The sequence below is a fragment of the Caloenas nicobarica genome, chromosome 1, assembly GCF_036013445.1.
Source record: "Caloenas nicobarica isolate bCalNic1 chromosome 1, bCalNic1.hap1, whole genome shotgun sequence".
NCBI classification, from domain to species: domain Eukaryota; kingdom Metazoa; phylum Chordata; class Aves; order Columbiformes; family Columbidae; genus Caloenas; species Caloenas nicobarica.
In genome coordinates, this window is record NC_088245.1 from 65,475,770 (window position 1) to 65,494,947 (window position 19,178).

A 19,178-nucleotide genomic window follows, 5' to 3' on the forward strand; every position below is an offset into this window, starting at 1 on the left:
TGAATACAATTGTGAAAGAAACAGACATGCCTAGAAAAGTATTTTCTTTTTCTGGCATGGGCCTTTAGTTCCCAGTGGCCCAAAGTCCCACACCACAAAATCACTATAATTGGCATGGCTGGCAACTTCTTCTCTCATTGTCAAACAGATCCTTTACAGTAAATTTGTAGGAACTCTGAAATTGAGCTAATACCAAAAGTATCAAAAGGAAAAAAGAAAACAAACCACACACAGATTCGAGCATGCCATTAAATGAGTGATTTTTGATAAACTGAAAGATTAAGTGACCTATATTAACAACAACAACAAAAAAGGCATTTATTTACTAGTTGCTTACATTTCAAAAGTTCCTTCAAGGGAAACTTGACATTCAATGCCTCATTGACAATGTGGGTACTTTTTACTAGACAGACATGTCCAGGCTTGTTCATAATATTAAATAAACATTGATCTTAAGGGTTATAACTTCAGGAAAGAAAGGAATCAGGATCTTGGGAGGTGTTGAAACATTACGTATATATCTATGTTGAGTAGTAGCTGGAAAACCTCTTTAATCATTATAATAGACTGGAAGAAATTCCTTATTCTTGCACTTTCCCTCCCTGAGTAAAGTAGGAAAAGGTTTGATGACCCAGAAACTCTTTCACACTGGGACAAACTCAAGAAAGGAATTTTTTTATGAGTCCTAGAATCCTGCAATTATGTAGCTCCTCTACATTGCTCCAGAGAATCTCCACAATAGGAATACCTCAGGCAGAGGACATGTACAAGACCATAATTAATATCCCATAGTTTTCAACCATACCATTCATATTCACTGTATGTCCTTGGGATACAGTCTCTTATAGCACATTTTGTAATGATATTTGCTTTCTTCTTCACTCTATACCACAAACACTCTGTGGCCCATCATGCTCCTTTTCATAAAGGAACCTTCTCACTGTTTCTCTTCAACATTGTAATTGATTTTTCTGTGACCGTATGTGCTGATTAGCCATGACTAACAACGTTGGTGAGGGGTGAGGAAGGAAGCGGGAGGTTCCAAGGAAGGAGATGAAACCTACTGCCCAGAAGTAAAGAAACATTCTTCTGCCCTCTGCACATATGGTCACTGTGTCCTGAGGACTGTGTCATTTTGGGACAATGCTTGTTCTAGTCAAGTCGGAGTTTGTCTTTTCTGCACCAAGAACATATTTAAACAGCATTTACTGAGTTCTGGCCAACTATGTTTCGGTCGTTCTGGGCATACATTGTGAGCATCCTTAGTACTATCATATGATGAGACCAAGTAATTTAGCTACATGGAACAGCTGCCACATATCTGCTGAGTTTTCCTCCATTTCACTCAAAGCACAAAGGCATTGCAGATGAAGCAAGTGCTTTGGCAGTGTGGAGAAGTCTATAACGATCACTTGGGACTGTAGAGTTCTTCAAAATGCCTGGAGTGACACCATGGACTGTCACTGTTTATTCCAAAGCAGTGAAGACCTTGACCTTGGTAGATATTGCTCTTGCAAGGTAAGGGAAATACACCATCTGTATCAACATATATTGGGCATTAGGCCAAAAATAATAGAGTCTTTTTGTAAACAGCAAAATTAGGTTTTTTGGTTAAGCGTAAAAGTCATTCCTGCTTTCCAATTTATGCAGATTTTTATTAGCCTTACATGGAGAAGAAAAGTCTTTAAACGTAGTTAAACCTGAAAGACAGAACTTCTTTTTCTCTGTTGTTAAACACAAACACTCTCATTGCCAAAAGACAGAAAATGTTTTTTGCCAATGCAGACAGAATCTATGTTAAAAAAGATACCCATATTAATAACAGCCAGATTAAGCATTGACTTTTTACAGAAGCACTGTGACATGGTCATGCCCTTGATGGGTTGCCTTATTTGGATGCTTTCACAGTGTCAATGGTTTTTTGCAGTTTTGTCAGGAAAAAAATAGAAAATTTAGATATAAGCCATGTAGTGACAAGTTTTTTTCAAAGTATTTAAGAAAAACAATCATCCTCAAACAGCAACATGTGTTTGTGGAAGAACAGTGGGCAAAAAGTAAGTGCTAATAGACTTCTCTGTCACAGAGACTCTTGAATTCTCCACTGAGTATTAATTAAAAAATGTCCATTATCCCAGTTCCTGTATATGAGTGAAAATATGACATCCTACCTTACAAAAAACAAAATCAAGAGTCAAGACAAGCTTCTTCTCCACATCTGTCAATAATCCTTTGAGAAACCTGTACTTAGCAGTCACTTTACTGTCCAGTGTCGACGATATTCTGGATGCTCTCTCTGTACTCTTTTCTTGGTCATGTGGGTAAAATCACTTGCCTGGACTCCCCAGTGCTGTATATGAACAGAACTGTGGTGAATAGACAGGGGATCTGTGCTGGAGTAGTGCTGCTCTGTGTTTAATCCTATTAACAGTGGACAGTTCAGTCTGCACTGGCTGTTTACTGCTGCCGAATGGTGATCCTGCCTAGCAAGGCTATCCTTGTGCCTTAGCTGGAAGGAGACTGTGGCAAAACAGATGAGATGTTCCACTGTCTTTATCTGCATCCTCACAACTGCAGAACTGGGTATCTGCCTCATTACATTTCCCCTCTCAAGGAATGGTGTAGTCGACCTTCTTGTCCTTGAGGTCATGATCATACCCTTCAACCAGTTGTGACTATCTTGTCTCCAAAGGAAAAAAAAATCTTTCCTTATGAGTTGGATCTGTTCAGCAGGGCTTTTGAAGGAACATAACTTGTGTAGGGGCATGGGGATTTAGCAGTCTGATATGAGATTGGGGCAAGATGGGCTACGGTGTGTTAGCCGTGATGTTTTGGAATACTGGGGTGTGCTGGCAGGAGTGCAGATCGTCTAATCTGCGTAAAGAATTCAGAGTGTTCTGCAGGAGAGCTCTCTTAAGGTTTATTTCTTGACATTAAAACTGCAATGCTCTCAGTTTGACATAAAGGAGATTCAAAGTGCTAGACAATGTGGGCAGCCAGAGAATCTGGTCTTGAGCATCCTGCTGAAACTGTAACAAGACAAACTGTAACTGCAACACAGCAGTTGACTCAACTCGTTCTGGCCATAGCCCTGGCATGACTGTTTTAACATGTGCCAAGCTGATTATAGTCTGCAGGAGACTATGTGCCAACTGAGAATTGCTGGAAGGCAGGCCAACATCAAAACAGTTAGAGGGTAAACTGCTTGTTGACTCTGTGAGTGACTTCTGGGAAGAGGGGCAGCCTCTGGCAGCCTCTGAAATTGCTCAGAATGGGAGGAAGTAGTGTCCTTTCAGAAATGCTGTTTGGGGGTGGTTATGAGAAAAAATAACCCTTGTGCCTCTTTGAGACAAGAGCTGTGGGAAAGATAGAGTTCATGGACTGAGTGTGGGGGAAGGAAATGAAGAAACTTGCTAGTTTTGTTGGGAAATTATTTAGTTTTTCCTTGCTCACTCCAGTTCAATCCAGAGGACTGGGCCCCTATATAAGCCAGTGAAGTGAGGATGGTTTGGAATCATACATTGTCCTTATTGGCCACAAAAGCCAAAAAGAGAAGGTATTTAGTCCAGCCTTTTAATAAAAATTGGCACATATGCAAATAACCCTGGACTTTACTCGTTCTGCTGGTAACAGGTTGACCAACAGCTGTCAGTTGATCATTGCCAGTCTTCTTAATAGGAACTGAAATTCATAAGGCATAGCTGTGTTTCTTGGCTTTGCTCTGTACTTAAAGGCATTACAGATGGAGCAGGAGTTGATAGGCAAACTTGTGGCACTTAAATCCAGGCACTTATTCATGATAAAATGCATTTAGTTCATTAAATCAATCTCTCTGAGCACTTTTTCTTCTGCCCTCAATTCCCTGTATCACTACAAGCAAAAGGAGTTGTAGTGTCTGCATGTTTTTAAAATAAACAGAAAAATCCTTGATGGTGCTGGACTAGATGTTCCTGATAACATGTTGCCAACAGAAAAGTTCTCATCCTTGAAGAAAGTTTTTCAAGTGGTCATGACACTCTCAATCACATAAGCCTTTCTTCAGAACAGACATTCGGTGCCCTCAAATGACTCTTAGACTTGGCTCAGAAACAAGCTGACACAAAAGGGGCTAATTAACACACACATTTTCATGTGGAGGAATCTGGTTTCCAAACAGATTTTTACTAGCAATATAGCTGACGAGCTGAATCTGCTGGGGCTGTTTCTTCCGTCCAATTTGAATGAAAATGGAAACAAGGGATAGGAGAAAGAGACATTTCATTCCAGTAATGATACAGGCATGATGAAATCCTTTGAGCTCAACTTCTCTTATGTTATATTTCTTCTTAAATGAAGCAGGGCACAAAATATCAGAGGAAACAAATTCAAATATAGATAAATGTTACTGTGCCATGTACATATCCACAGGAAATGTGGGTTTAGACATTTCTGCAGTATGCATGTATTTATGGAGAAAAGGCAGAAAGGGGGTAGAAAGGTGGTCCTACATTATAGCACTGGCCTAGAACCATGAAGACAACATAACATTTTCCCTCCTGCCATAGGCTTTGTATCCTGTAGTTCCCTTGTAATGACTGCAGTAGTATAGTCCTACTCTGCACAAAGGTTTTAAGGCTGCATGTGCACCTGTCCAAACAATTGTGACAGAATAGTGGGACAAAAGCAGTTAATTTAGTAGAACCCAGAAAGCAACCACCACCACCTCTACCCCCTCACACTCTAACACCAGTTAGGAGAAAATGTCTTTAGTATGCAGGGCCTCAGGTCCTCCTACACACTTCCATATATTCTCTGTTTTACCTGGAATAATTCTGAACCAATTATTATTTTACTGTGATCATTATAGGAGATTATATATGCCTCTCCCACCACAACAACAACTGTAGTTGTTGATAGTTAATAGCTCCAGACTAATCCACTGCATGTACTCTTGTATCTGGCAGGTTATTGTAGTGGCTGCTAGTAAAGGGCTCTGAAGATAAGAATAGATTTTCACATGTTTTAGTGCATCACAAGGAGTCCATTGTAACATCGCGCCCTTTGGATTAACATTAAAGAAATGATTTTTTGTCGGTTTATCAAAGGAAAATTAAAGTTCCTTAGACATCAGTTACATTGATTCTGAGCCTTTAATCATACTGACAAGAAAAGATAGAGAATTTGAGCTAAAGAATGTGTTCATAGCATTAATGTTGGATGGCCGCTATTTAGCTCTGTGTAAGCTACTGATTTTTACAGTGAAGAGTTTTATCTCACTAAAGATATATACTGCTGTATCATTTCAGTTTAAAATACCATGCAGGTCTATCCATTTATCTCCATATACCTCTATGCATTCACCCCATATGGTAGACTGGATTTTTCCCATTCCAAAGACTATTAGATAAATTTCTAGAAATGATTTATTCAGAAATTAGTTTGGTTTGCGTCCAAACAGAAGTTTAGGAGAGAAAAAAGAAGTCCTGGTTCTCAATGACGCTGCCTGGGCAGTCGTCATTCTACCTGAAACTCTATTTACAGTATTACCAAATATTAGCATACTGAAAACTGTTATAAATGGGCACTGGACCAACTCCCAAAAAAACCTTCAGGAAATGCTGAATGGAAAAAAATGTTGAACTCGAAGCTTCTTTTTAAGAAAGTAAGAGAAGGCTAAGTGAAAATCATACGCAAACAGAAGGCGATCTGGTTAGTAAATGGATTACAGTACAGCTATTTGGGATTACAGGCTTTTCCACATCTGACCAATAGAAAAATGAACAAACAAGTTGAGGTTCTAGAAAGAAAGCCTCCTGCACAAACAGGTGGGGGTAGTTATAAGACCATGACCAAGCTATCAGCAGTATAGGTGTTACATTCAGTTTGGAGCTAAAACAGAAAGGAGACAGTTAAAAACATGCTCCAGGGAGGAGAAGTAGGAGAGAGCTGTAAATATAATAACAGAAAGGCCTACCTTAAAAAAAGTAGTAGGAGTAAGCAGAGAGCATAAAAGGAACAGAAAATATCCACATTCAAAAGAAAAACACATTTGTAGAAGCAGAAAAGTGTAGAAATATCTTGAGAGTTGTCCAAAGTAAAGCTGTATCAGGTATTACCAAAAAAAAAAGCTAAATAAAATGCTTATCTAATTTTATCTTCTACTCTTCCTATAGTGGGCTTACGGCATCTTTTTTCTCTCTTGTTCTATAATTTTTTGTTTTCTCCTTCTATATATTTTGCAGTGCAGTAAGTATTTCGTAGTTGTCCTGTGTTATGTACTCTTCTTCACTTTTATTAGTATGTGTTCCCATGGGTTGTCTTCCTTCTTTAGAATTAATTCTCCTTTTCACTGCTGTCTATTTATTAACTGCAACCATATTGAGCATTTTGGATAGTGAACTTTAGGTAGAAGGTGGTATGCAAGAGATTTTTCTTGAAAAATCTTTACTTCGAATTAATTTTTTTTTTCCCCATAAGGGATGCCATGAGTGATAACCTGTGCCAGCAAAAGTATTCAGTTAATGTTAAGACTCTGAAGCCCAAAGCCTAATGGGAGACAGAGTTGTGTGATATGACCACTGAAGAAATGATAGCTGAAATCTTGTGAGATAAAGGGGAAATATTGAGATGTGGGATCAGTAGTGTAATTAGCCTGGGAAGAATGACAGCAAAACCTGTAGTTTTATGTTGCTTTAAAATAGCATAGGGTATCTTCAATGTCTTGGTGAAGTACTAATCAAAACTAACATGAAAGAAAAATACTCAGCAAACAAATTAACAATGATACTTCACATAACAGCATAGGTATTTGCTGGAAGTCCTACATCTATGCTTTGGACAGATACAGTAATCCATTTTACATTTCTCATGGTCTTTACTCAACAGAATACTGTTATAGTCACAATCGTTAAATAGGTGAGAGGCCTGGAATTGATCCTCTTTTGAGTTTCCATTAATATATTAGTCTTCAGTTCTGCAGTGATGTAAGATGCAGAAACAGATTTATCTGATTTTCTTATTCAGAAAGAGGAATTTTTCTGTATGAATTCTTAAAAATGTAAGCAAGACTGACCAGTTCCATGCCCTGAATGAACTATGAGATGAAATTCAGGCTCTCAGATCCAAAGACAATAATGATGCGAGAAGGTCAATATGCATCTGTACAAGAAAATGGGGAATGAGAATGAAAGAGGTGAAGACCTGTCAATAAGAAGTCTCATCTGAAACATTTGGTGCAAGCAGACATGTATCTCCCTAGTTTTGTTACAGCTTGACTAAAGCAGAGCTGAATTTTAGTTTATTTTGAATTTACAGACTTTCTGATAGTTCATTTTTTTCCCTTTCCTAAACTGGCTGCCTGATAAGATTGTGCAACAGTCTTTAGCTTTAGAACTACTGGTTAATGCTCTGGAAATCTGATTTATGTTTTGAACGATACGAGGAGGCATCAGGTGTAGGTTTGAGCATTTTTTAGTGTAAGTTCTTGTGTAAAACACCATACAAACCCTATATAAAAGCTTTTGATAATAAATCTTGACTGTTGAAAGAAAATGCTGAGCCACAGGGTGGGGGTGCATGGAGGGGCAGGAGGAAGAATGTGTTACTTTAACTTGTTGTGTTGGTGCGGGCTGAGCATGTATTTCTCTGTTTGGGAAGTGTCAAGTTGAGCAGGCTATCTAGCCACAGCCCTTTATAGTGGCTGATGTCTAAACTTGACCCAAGTGCGTGTTTAGCCAGATGTCATCTGTGATTACACGAATTTGGACTGACTTTCAGCTAAACCACAAACCTGGATGAATGAATGTTGTTCCAGATGCATTATCTCATAATCCTAAAGAAAATAAGATCTCAGATGAAAGGACTATGGAACTTCGTATGAGCTTTGAAAGCTAAGGCTAATCCTGAGATCATTTAAAAGGTTTAACCTATCACTGTGTGAAATTTTAGCCAAACAGAATTTAAGAGCTTTAATACTTTTAGAATCCCAAATTAGTTCAAAATTAATTGAACTGGTTCAATGATCTTGAAACACATAAGAATTTCTTACTTTAGAAAACTTTAATATATTATTATTTATTTGTTATCTTGCAATGTGCTAGTAACATCTTGACCATATATGGAATATTCCTCATTGTGGGGAACTCTTTACATGTAGTGTTATCCAAAAAGATCACAGACATACTATGGTTCAGTAATACCTTGACATAAAGACTTGTATTGAATATGTATTGAACCGTTAGAAAGAAAGTGAATGCTTTTAGGAGCTGTATTTTATCTCAAATCAATGAATAGGCACTGTACGTTTCTAAGATGAGTGTGTGTATATATACATATATATATATGCATGAGTATTGGTACTCTCTGTCTTAACTCTTCTGTGCTACAGAAAGCAATCCAGGCTACTGGTTTAGTTACTAACTTTTAGCTAATTACAAAAGTTAGGTGATACCTCCTCCCCCAGAAGACACAAGTAAAAGCAGGGCTTTCAAACAACAGTTGAAGCCATACATCTTCTGCACAGCTGAAGGTCCAATATTGTTGTTCCTACTCTGTCACCCTTGATTTCAGATCAGGTTATGGTGTGTTAACATGCTATTGTCTGTCAGCTGAACTATGGCAAATGTAAGTAGGTCTTCTTAGCCTGTAGCATGAGCAAAACTGATTCACAGTTTAAGTTGTTTTATTTGTGAAGTAAGATAAGTCACAGTACTTTCCCTTTGTTTCTGGCTAAGAGTGAACTGGCAAAGAAAGATCATATGTTTTATGATAATTTATCAAGCATCTTGATGGTGTGTCTGAGTCCTTATTGAGAGATATCCTAAGCACTCTAAAAAACTTTATGCATGGTAGAATTTACAAAGCAAGCTGATTTATTCCCAAATAGAATAATTGACAAAATCAGGCCTATGTTCTTAGTGGTGGAACATTTTATTGGACTACTGGAGTCACAGAGTTTAAACAGGAAAAAGAAAATATATCTCCCTAGAAGACTATGAGCATCATTGTTGGTTTCCTTGGTGTCACCAGAGCAAATAATGGTTTTGGAACTCCTATTGTGGAAGCAGCCAGAAAATGAACAGATACAGACATATGGGAAACAGTGACATGGAATAAAAATGCAAGAACCGGAAATCAGTATGCTGAAAATATTACTGTTAATACCTTAGAAAAATCTTTCGCTCTGCTGGCAGTGCATACACCTTTGAGATGTCTGCATTAGCCTAATGATGAAGGATTAGCAAGCCTCTTCTAGGTAGCTAATTCGTACAGGTTTGTGTCAAAAATAATGATATTCTTTTGGTTTGGCATTTTGACACTTGGTTATAGATAATTTAGAGTGTATGAGAGAACTATCTTTTTTATGCCAAATGGCAATCTCCAATAATGGCCAGCATTATTATAATGAGCATCACAGATTTGAGTAGTTACTCCTTCCAACTATACTCTTTCTGGATGAGAAGTGAAAGTTCGCTAACATGATATTCAATTATTTGCTTACCTTCTTATTTAATCTGCAGCAGCCAAGTTGGCCTTATATGTTGTTGAACATTTACATAGCTAATCCTTTCCTATCATGAACACTTAAAAAAATGACAACTATTTAGTGAAATGAACTTTCTTCTGCTTTTGTTTCATGATTTTTTTCAAGCTCAGGTGATAGTCTCATCATCTTGTGAAGAATAGGAAGAATAAGTGGCTTTGCTGAGAATGGCTAGTGAAAGAATAACCTGAAGTAAATATAACTTCTTTACCTGTGCAACACAAATCAAATGACATGTCTGTCGCACAATTCAAGATTTGTTTTCCATGTATACATATCAATTAGCTATGGGAATGCTTTGATAGTGTTTTCTAAATATGTTGTAACACTGCTGAGGAAATTATCATTTAAGAATGCTCAGGTTGCTGGCCAATATCACTGCAAGGCTGCTCTAAAAAAATGTTTGAGAAGTTATGGCAGTTGGTTGAAATTTCTAAGGGCTGGCAAACAGCAAAGACACTCATGTTTTCCAGAAGTACAAACAGAAAGAGCAGATGATATTGTCTATTTTGACTTTAGCGAGGCTTTCAACACTGTATCCCATAATATCTACATAGACAAACTGATGAAGTTTGGATACCGTAAACCAACAGTGAGATGGATTGAAGACTGGCTGAACTGCTGGAGGGTAGTCACTATTTGTGTGCTCCAGGACTGGATACTAGAGCTTATACTGTTTAACATCTTCACTCAGGACCTGGACAAAGGGACAGAGTGCACACACAGCAAGCTTGTGAGTGATGCAAAATTAGAATGGTTGTTACACTAAATGATTGTGTTGCCTTTCAGAGTGACCTTGATGGACTAGAGAAATGGGTCAACAGAAATCTTATGATTTCTAACAAGAGGGAAATGTGAAAGTCCTGCACCTGGGAAGGAATAACTCCATTCACCAGCACAAGCTGGAAACCAGTTAGCTGGAAACCAGCTTTGCAAGAAAGATCTGGTGACCTGGGGATCTTGGTGGACAAGTTGACCACAAGCTAAGAATGTCCCCTTGCAGCAGTTGACCTGCAGTGTCCTGGTCCATGTTAGGCAAAGCGTTACCAGCAGGTGGAGACAGGTGACCCTTCCCTTTTCCACTCCAGTCCTGGACTCCCCCATATAGAAAAAAGACACTGATGTACTGGAGTGAATCCAGTGAAGAGCATGAAGATGATTTAGGGAATGGAGCATCTGACATGTGGATGGGAAACAGAGAGCTAGGATTGTTAAGCCTGAAGAAGAGAAGGCTTAGGGGGATCTTGATCAAAGTGGTAAGGGGGAGAGTCAGTAAAGAAAGTAGAGCTAGATTCTTCTCAGTGATATCCTGTGAAAGGATAACAGGCAATGGAGACAAACTGAAACACAGCGTATTCAGATTGAGCATAGGAAAAACGCCTCTTAGAGAGTTTTCAAAGGCTGGAAGAAGTTGCCTGCAGAGAGTGCAGAGTCTCCATCCTTGGAAATATTCAAAATCTGAATAGATATATTACTGAGCAACCTGCTTTGGTTGACCCCACTCAGACCAAAAGGACGGTGGATGAGGGGAGAGCAGCCGATTTTGTTGAAGGATTGGTAGACAATGTCCTGCATTGTCCCTTCCAACCCCAATGATTCTGTGATTCTGTGAAACTACTTTCAAGAACTACACCTTTCGCACACTATCCACACGCTATGTAGACTTGTATGTCTGCATAAAATGTCACAACTTGTATAAATGAAACAATCAGAAAATGCATCTGACAAGGCAAAATGTTGTTTTATGAACCACAGTGCACAAGAATTTAGTCATGACCTTTTTCCAGGGGTTGTGAGGAACTGATTTGGTATATAGTTAGCAGAGAAGTATGGTTAAGGTAGTTGGTTGGAAGGAACCTATTTTATTTCCTTTTCTAGCTCATGAGAAGGTTTTGGCATTTGTATTGGCATTCAGTTGCTTAAAGGAAAAAAAGCCAGGGTCTATAAAGCAAAAGTCTGGAACTCTTGAGCATTCTTCAGTTTTCACGAGCCCACAGTCCTACAGGTGAAGCAGACCACATACATTGACTAATTAATAAATAAGATGTTTGATATTTGTCTCTTCATAGTTAAGATTTCTGCTAAAGTAACATCTCCCATTTCCTGTGACATACCTAACAAGGTATTTCAAAAATTGAGAAGAGCTTCATTTCTAGTTCTCACTATTGGCTTGTTGGGGAGAACATATTTATTTCTTGTATGGATACAAAAAGCTAGGAAAAGCATACTGTTATTACTAACGTGGCTCAAGTCACAATTATGATGTTCAAAACTAGACAGTACTTCTACAAATATCTTGCTTTTTTCACTGTCTGAAGTTTTATGTTTTAACTTTCAGCAGTAAATGTGTCACTCATCTAGAAGCTTCATCCAGAAGTCGGAGTTGGCACACACTCCATTATACCAAATAATACTAAATAATGAAGAAGAATGGAGACTGATTATTAATGCAAAATGACTTGAATAAGCGAATGAATAGAATGACAAAAATAGATTAAATAATTGCGAGTCTCAGAAAGGATGTTAAAATGTATGTCTTACATAAATCAAAAATGAAGTGTGTACGACACAGGATGAGTCATCCTGTGAATAAGAGGAAGATGAATTCAAATGTTATTTGCCAGTAGTAATAGATGGTACCACTCTGGTTCTGTCAATCTTCTAAATAATAAAGATGAACCTAATACAGGAAGTCAGTAGGAGTTTTGCTTGGCTAAGGAAAGTAGCATAGAGCACTAGGAAAGTAATGAATTTAAATAAGAAATATCTATTGTGTTGGCTTGCATTCTAATCCTGCCTCTAATGAATTAAATAGCAAAATGTTTATTAGCATCACTGGTAACAGGGAAGAAGCATCTCTCCTCTGTTAAAAATTAATTCCCCATTTAGGGGTAAAGTAAAATGTAAGGTAATCTGGAAATAGCCTATAACATGTAATTTTTGCTCAAAATAATAAAAGCTTTAACAGACTTTTTTTAGTAATGTCCATCAATGAAGGACAAGGTAGGAATGTTGTTAATTTTAGAGGCAGAAGAAATTTAAATTTTTATCATATGCCACAATACACATGAAAGAAATAACCAATCTATAGGACAGGAGACTTGTAAGAATTAGCATACAGATGATACCACGTTATCAAATCTGAATTATATAAATAGATATTATTACATTTGTCACTGAATATTTCATTAATGAATTAGAAATTGTAAATTTAAAATCAAATGGCATTTCCATATGAATTTCTGATATCATGGATGAGGCTTGAAAGTTTCTATTGTTTTTTGCGGTGTCTGGATTGGGTCCTTTTTTAAAAGCCTCCCTCTTTCCTGTATGTACTAGGGTGAAAAAAAGTGACAATGACTGCTGTTTTATTATGCTTACAAATCTGAATTCTCAAATTTTAGCTTGTCACTACTAGAGAAAAAATAAATGAAATAGCAGCATGGTTTCGGTGCACTGAATGTAGAAAAAGAGTAGAGAAGTAAAAAGAGACTAGAAACACAGAGGGGAAATAAACTTGGCAAAAAATATCTTGAAGTTCAGGGAGGTCAGAACAGGAGAGAAAGCTTGGAGGAGACAGATGTGCTTGGGAACAAAAAGGGTAAACGCAATTTCTGGAGTAGAGCGAAGCCTTGGACTCTTTAAAGCAGAGCAAAACAATCAAGGAGACTTTGGGGAGCAAAGAGAGCAATCACACCTTGGAAGGAAAAAAAGAAAGAAACTGGGAAGTGGGCCTGAAAGAGGAGAACAGGGGAGAGTTGAGAAATGAAGTTTTGGGAGAAGAGATAGGGCTTTGGTAGGATGGAGTTAAGCAAAAAATATTGCTAAAGGCTCCAACCCTCTGAAATGTCAGCCAAGGTGGCTGTCTGTAAATCTCTGGATTTATTTATTTGTCTTGCCACAATATATAAAGGAATTTACTTAGTGAAACACATTTTTATTGCATTCTGCAGAGTCTATTCTCCCTTCAGCATCCATGCTAATGGGAAATTGTTGAATAAATCGATGGGAGAACAGATGTCTCCAAGTAGTTTTCCATTGACAATTTTTTCTTGCTATTTAGAATTTTTAAGAATATACAAACTTTTGGATAGGTCCACATAGAATGTGCCTACTTCATGCAAACTAGAAACACAGAAATTCAAACATAATTGTGAAATATAGAGGGCTGATAAATGGCTAGATGATATAACCCTGAATCACTTAATCACTAACATGGTCAGACTGTCAGTAATGTTACTCCAACAGAAAAGTGCTCCCCTACGTGAAAAACAATTGTACACTGTGTTCCCAAAGACTATCTTGGACAGTGAATTAAGCAGTCTGAGTGATTAATGGATTTGGCGAATACTGGAATAGATTAATCAGTCTTTGATTATAGTGGGTTCAGAGAAGTAAAGAAGTTCTGAAAAGAAAAAAAAAAAAGGAGTTCTGCTAACAGTATAGTTCTTCTTTTGAAAGCTATAATGTTTTGCAGAATTTGTCCACTTATACATGTTTAATCAGATATTTCACATTAGGAAAAGAGTCTGCTTCCTTTGCTCATAACAATTAGTATCTCAGCCTTCAGGTGGGATACTTGAAAGCAGCAGAAGGCCTTGTGAAGTGATGGACTGTCCTTTATATAAAGATGAGGAGGAAAGAACTTTCATTATTTTCCTTTTTTTTTTTTTTCCACTGTATATCAGCACATTGATTTGAAAAGATTCCTCCCTTGTTTGATCTGATTGTTGGCTTACCTCACCATGCTGCAGCCTGAGCTAAGCCAAAACAGCTTAAACCCCAATGAGTCTGCAGTATCTCATCTATTAATACCCACATTTTTTCATGGGTTTCATAATTAACTAACTACATAAGAATGTTGTTTATACCTGTTGGCATATTTATATCTTATATATTCTGAAGACAAAAAATGAGGAAAGCAAAATGTCTTCACAGCAATGACCAAAATATGGTTTTTCTTCTAATGTGATGTGACAAGCATTGTTACATTTTGGACAGGGTGTCCTAGCTTCAGGTAGGATAGAGATAATTTTCTTTCTAGTAGCTGGCATAGTGCTGTGTTTTGTATTTAATATGAGAAAAATGTTTATAATACACTGATGTTTTGGTTGTTGAAAGGGTAGTCAAGGACTTTTCAGCTTTCTGTGCTTTGCCAGGTGCACAAGAAGCTGGGAGGGACCAAAGCCAGGACAGCTGACCCAAACTGACCAGAGAGTTGTTCCTTATTGTATGATGTCATGCCCAGTAGGTAAACTGGAGTTGCCCAGAGGGCAAATACTGCTGCTCAGGAAACATAGGGGCTATTGGTGTCATGGGTGGTGATCAATTGCATTGTGCATCACTTATTTTGTATATTCTGTTATTATTATTATTATTATTATTATTATTATTATTATTATTATTATTATTATTATTATTATTATTATTATTATTATTATGTCTCTTTTGTTGCCCTATTGAACTGTTCTTATCTCAACCCATGAGATTTTTTTTTCACCTCGTTTCAATTCTCTCCACTATCCCACTTGCTGGGACGGGAGTGTGTGAGCAGCTGCATGGTCCTAGTTGCCAGCTGGGGTTAAACACAGGGATATTAGGAACCAAAGATTAAAACCCTTCTTTTACTCAGGAAACACACCTTGTTCAGGATCCATCTTAACCATGTTGTCTCATTCTGTTCTCTTTAGTAAAAATATACACATATATGGATATATAATGCTCTTTCTCTCCTTAAGTGTTACACTGACACACACGTAACAGCATAAGAAGGAGGTGGGTTACACAGCTTCTTTTAGTTTGGTGTGATGTGGGTAGAGAGGAAAAATGTTACCCAAAAACTAGAAGAAGATGATTCTCTGCTATGTTTTTGAGTGGAGTAAAGGGCAGACTTAGATGCATTAGATGCAGGAATCGTCAGGTTATATGTGTCGAACCAGCTGCCATGAATGAGTGATCTCTGGCATCTTGTAAGAAGCCTGCTGGTGTCTGGTACATGGAGCTATAGTGTCCATATCAAAAAGAGGGAAACTTTGTTTGGGGTCCAGTTAAATGCTGACTATTGTAAAGGGTGTTTGTCTTTAGCAGGGACCACAACCCAGGATGAACTGAGTCCTGAACTGTTAATTTAAATGTTTGCTGTGGGAAATATTTTTTTCATTATTTTGACTAGTCTCAGAAAAGATAGATACAATCCTTGTTTTGAATTTCAGCACCTCGGGGTACCCATCTCAAAACCAGACCTAGCAGCTTACTCATGGTGTGCATGAGAGTAATTGATGCACAAGAGAGGCACGTACCACAAGACTTGCCTTGCAATTGACCTCTGTGAGACTTCATCCACAGCCTCCCATAGGGATCTGAGTGAATACTAGACCCCCTACAGGTCAGAGAGTTCTGCCAACTTGCATCAAGTTTACATTAAAACAAGAAAGGAAAAATAAATTCTCAAACCTTTCAAATGGAGAAACATTTTTTGAATTAAGATTTATTACTTGGTTTCATAATCTGTTACTTGACAGCGGTTGGCTATACAAAGTGTGGAGTCTATTGGATTAGTTTATATAACAGATGGTTCTGTTTTCAAATTTACTCCAAATGTTCAGATGCTTTAGTAAATTAATATTTCCCATCTGATAATACCCCATGGGCTCAGCTTTCATCTTTTGTCTTTCAACAAAAAAAGAGTTAATAAAGACTGCTGGGAATCATTGACACTTGATTTAAAATTGACAGACTGGAGAGTGACAGAGCTAGGGTAAAATTCCTAAGCAATAGGAATAAGAGTATTGTACTGAGGTTTAAGCTAAAATTACAATCTATGCAGCGTTGCAGTTTACTTCAAAAATAATTTTATGGGAAGATCTCAAAACCTGTTTCATGTATTAGACAGGTGTGTATGTTTCTTGCAATATCCAAAAGTTCCACTTGTGTAAAATCCAATCTTGAAATTGCATAAAGAAAGCAAGACCAGAACACTAAATTCATTAAGCCTCATGAAAGCTCTGTAAAATGGGTGAGATTATCAGTCTAGTAAAATGCCCTAACACAGTGTGTTAATTGTAACAACATTATGTGGTTTTGAATCATTGGAATTAAAAAAAAAATCCAAGACAGCTTCTAAAGAAATGCAGGTAGCACACTTACTCAGTAGACATATAGAGATGTTCTATATTTCTGTGTTAACCTTATATTAACCTGTCCTTCCCTTTCCCTAAACCGTCATCTATTAAAAAAAGCTTACAAAAGGATATTAAGAAAATACGAACTACCAACAGTGAAGCTGTTGTTTCAACATAAATTTGTTCTCTGAACATACATGTGATATGATACCAGTTTCAATCGCATAGCGCTTTTAATTAGACAGCCACATCCCACTTTTCCTACAGAACTCCAACCTCATTAATGGCTGTGACAAATGGTGCTCACTGGAGATTGGTCTTTATTCAGTAGTTCTTCAGTTTCATTTTTCAGTGTATGACTCTATGCATTATTTATCATGTGCCATCCAAACCCTGTCCTGAATATAGAACTTTTACTGTGTACAGAAAGATTTCTGTTGAGTTCTTGCATTAGTGCAAATAGATTAATTCAAAAGGATTATGTGACTTTAGATGGGATTCCAGAGTGCTGGATTTATGTGACCAGACTCCATATGTGATGTTAAAGGATAGTAAAGACATTTCAGAGGACTATGCAGGTTGGCTATCAAGTTGAGTAGACTGGTAGCCAGGAATGACCTGTAGAGGATTATTGAAAACAAAAGTGCTGTTTAAGTCTTTCCATTGTGGAAACTTAAGAACGTTACTCAAGGGTACAGGAAGACACATCCTTGCACTTCAGACAAAAGTCCTATCCCTCATCCTTGGTGAGGAATATAAGTTCTTGCTTCCAGCAAAGAGCAGGGAACATTGTTATTTCCAAATCTGAATGCAGGAGAAGGCAACAAAGGAGTTGGTGGTGATGTTGGTGATGCAACAGTTTACTAGTTAAGCACTTGACGTGTTAGAAATCCAGTTTTAGTTAATTTCCACCTCTCTCTGACAGAGGAATCAAATAGGCACTCAACAGCCATCCCACTGTGCAAAAAATCACTTGATCAGGTGAGGAAGAGGACAAGGTAAACTGTAATTCCTTGATTTAAGGGCTAGAACATGCAGTTGATAATGAGGGAGGAAAGGGGTGAGCAGCTCCTGGCTAAGATAGGGAATATCTGTTTTTCCTTTTTCCTAGTAAGGAATCCTTTAAAAATAAGAAAAACCTACAATGGGGTGCAGGGCTTTCTAGTCTAACCTTGCTGTTGCCTGGAGCCTAACAACATGTTCAGTTGCATCGTCCTTTCATGTTGTGTCACATTTTCAAAAGGAATCAGTGTTTATGCCCTCCCTTCCTCACATTCCCCAAAAGTTGATTGTGTGGATGCTGTGACTATGTTTCACCTCAGAAGGGGGAAATTGAGTCTGTACCTCCTGCATCCCTGAGAAATGCCATACTGACTAGACTATGATCTAAAACAAGGCACCACCTTTGCGGCCAGTTAGGTTTTAACAGAAATCAGTGGGAGTAAGCCTTTTAATAGGCATAGATGGGGGTTTCTAGATTCAAATCAGTATAAGAAAAGCATGTATGTTGAAATAAGCCCTATTTACAGTGACATACCTCTCTGTGAATAAGCAGAAGCAGAATTTTAGGTAGTTTTTACACTGTGAGGTAACTGAGACTCTTATGGAGATGAGATGTTTCTAAGATTGTGTGAAAATGGAAATGGGTGTTAGAGGATATCAGAATTAGAAGTAGGCTCTGGCTTAAATTCACAAGAATACTGTCATTATTTTAGTCCTTTAAATCTGTCCATAACACTTAAAAAATATTAATTATTTTATTTTAGTGACAGTCCTGTCCAGTAGAGACTACTATCATCACAGACCTATGACAGACTATAGCTAAAACAGTGAAAGAGCATAAGGTGGCCAGTCTGGCATAGATGAGTCAGCATTATAAGAACAGTCTAAGTGAAGAGTAGAGCTCCACTTGAGACCTTTTTAGTCTCACTGACCCCAGTTACAGAAGTAAGAGCTCAACACACTTGGTGTGTGGTTTCACATTGCACAACATATGAAAGGCAACCACCTTGTCCACTGCAGAAAATTTCAGGTTATTTGACTTTCCCAGCACCACCTAAGAGCTGCAATAGCAGCTGAGACAGAATCCATTTACCCAGAGAAGCTTTAACTTCTCAAGCCTTGAGGACATCCCTCTGCCTCCTGCACATTCCAGTCTCAATGTTATGCTTCATGGCAAGACTGGCAGCTCTCCTAGTTCATCAGACAGCCTTGAGCACCATGCACTAAATAAGGCCTGACTTCACTTAGAAGAACTGTACCGTCATGGACTTCGATTGTATCCACATATATGTATGCACGAGAGAGGTGCCTCACAACTTCAGAAAGCAATTTACACTGCAGTGACAACACAGCAACAAAAATTACACTAAAAACACTGACATTTCAATCCTGTGAAATATTGTGGATCCTTGTGTGTCATCAGTAGGTCTGGGTTCTTGAAGTGTGTAACACAGGTATTTAGCACTTGAGCAAAGTAATTCGCAGTAGCAGAAGGCTTTTATCTTCCACTAGGGGGGAATGGATACACATACTTTGTT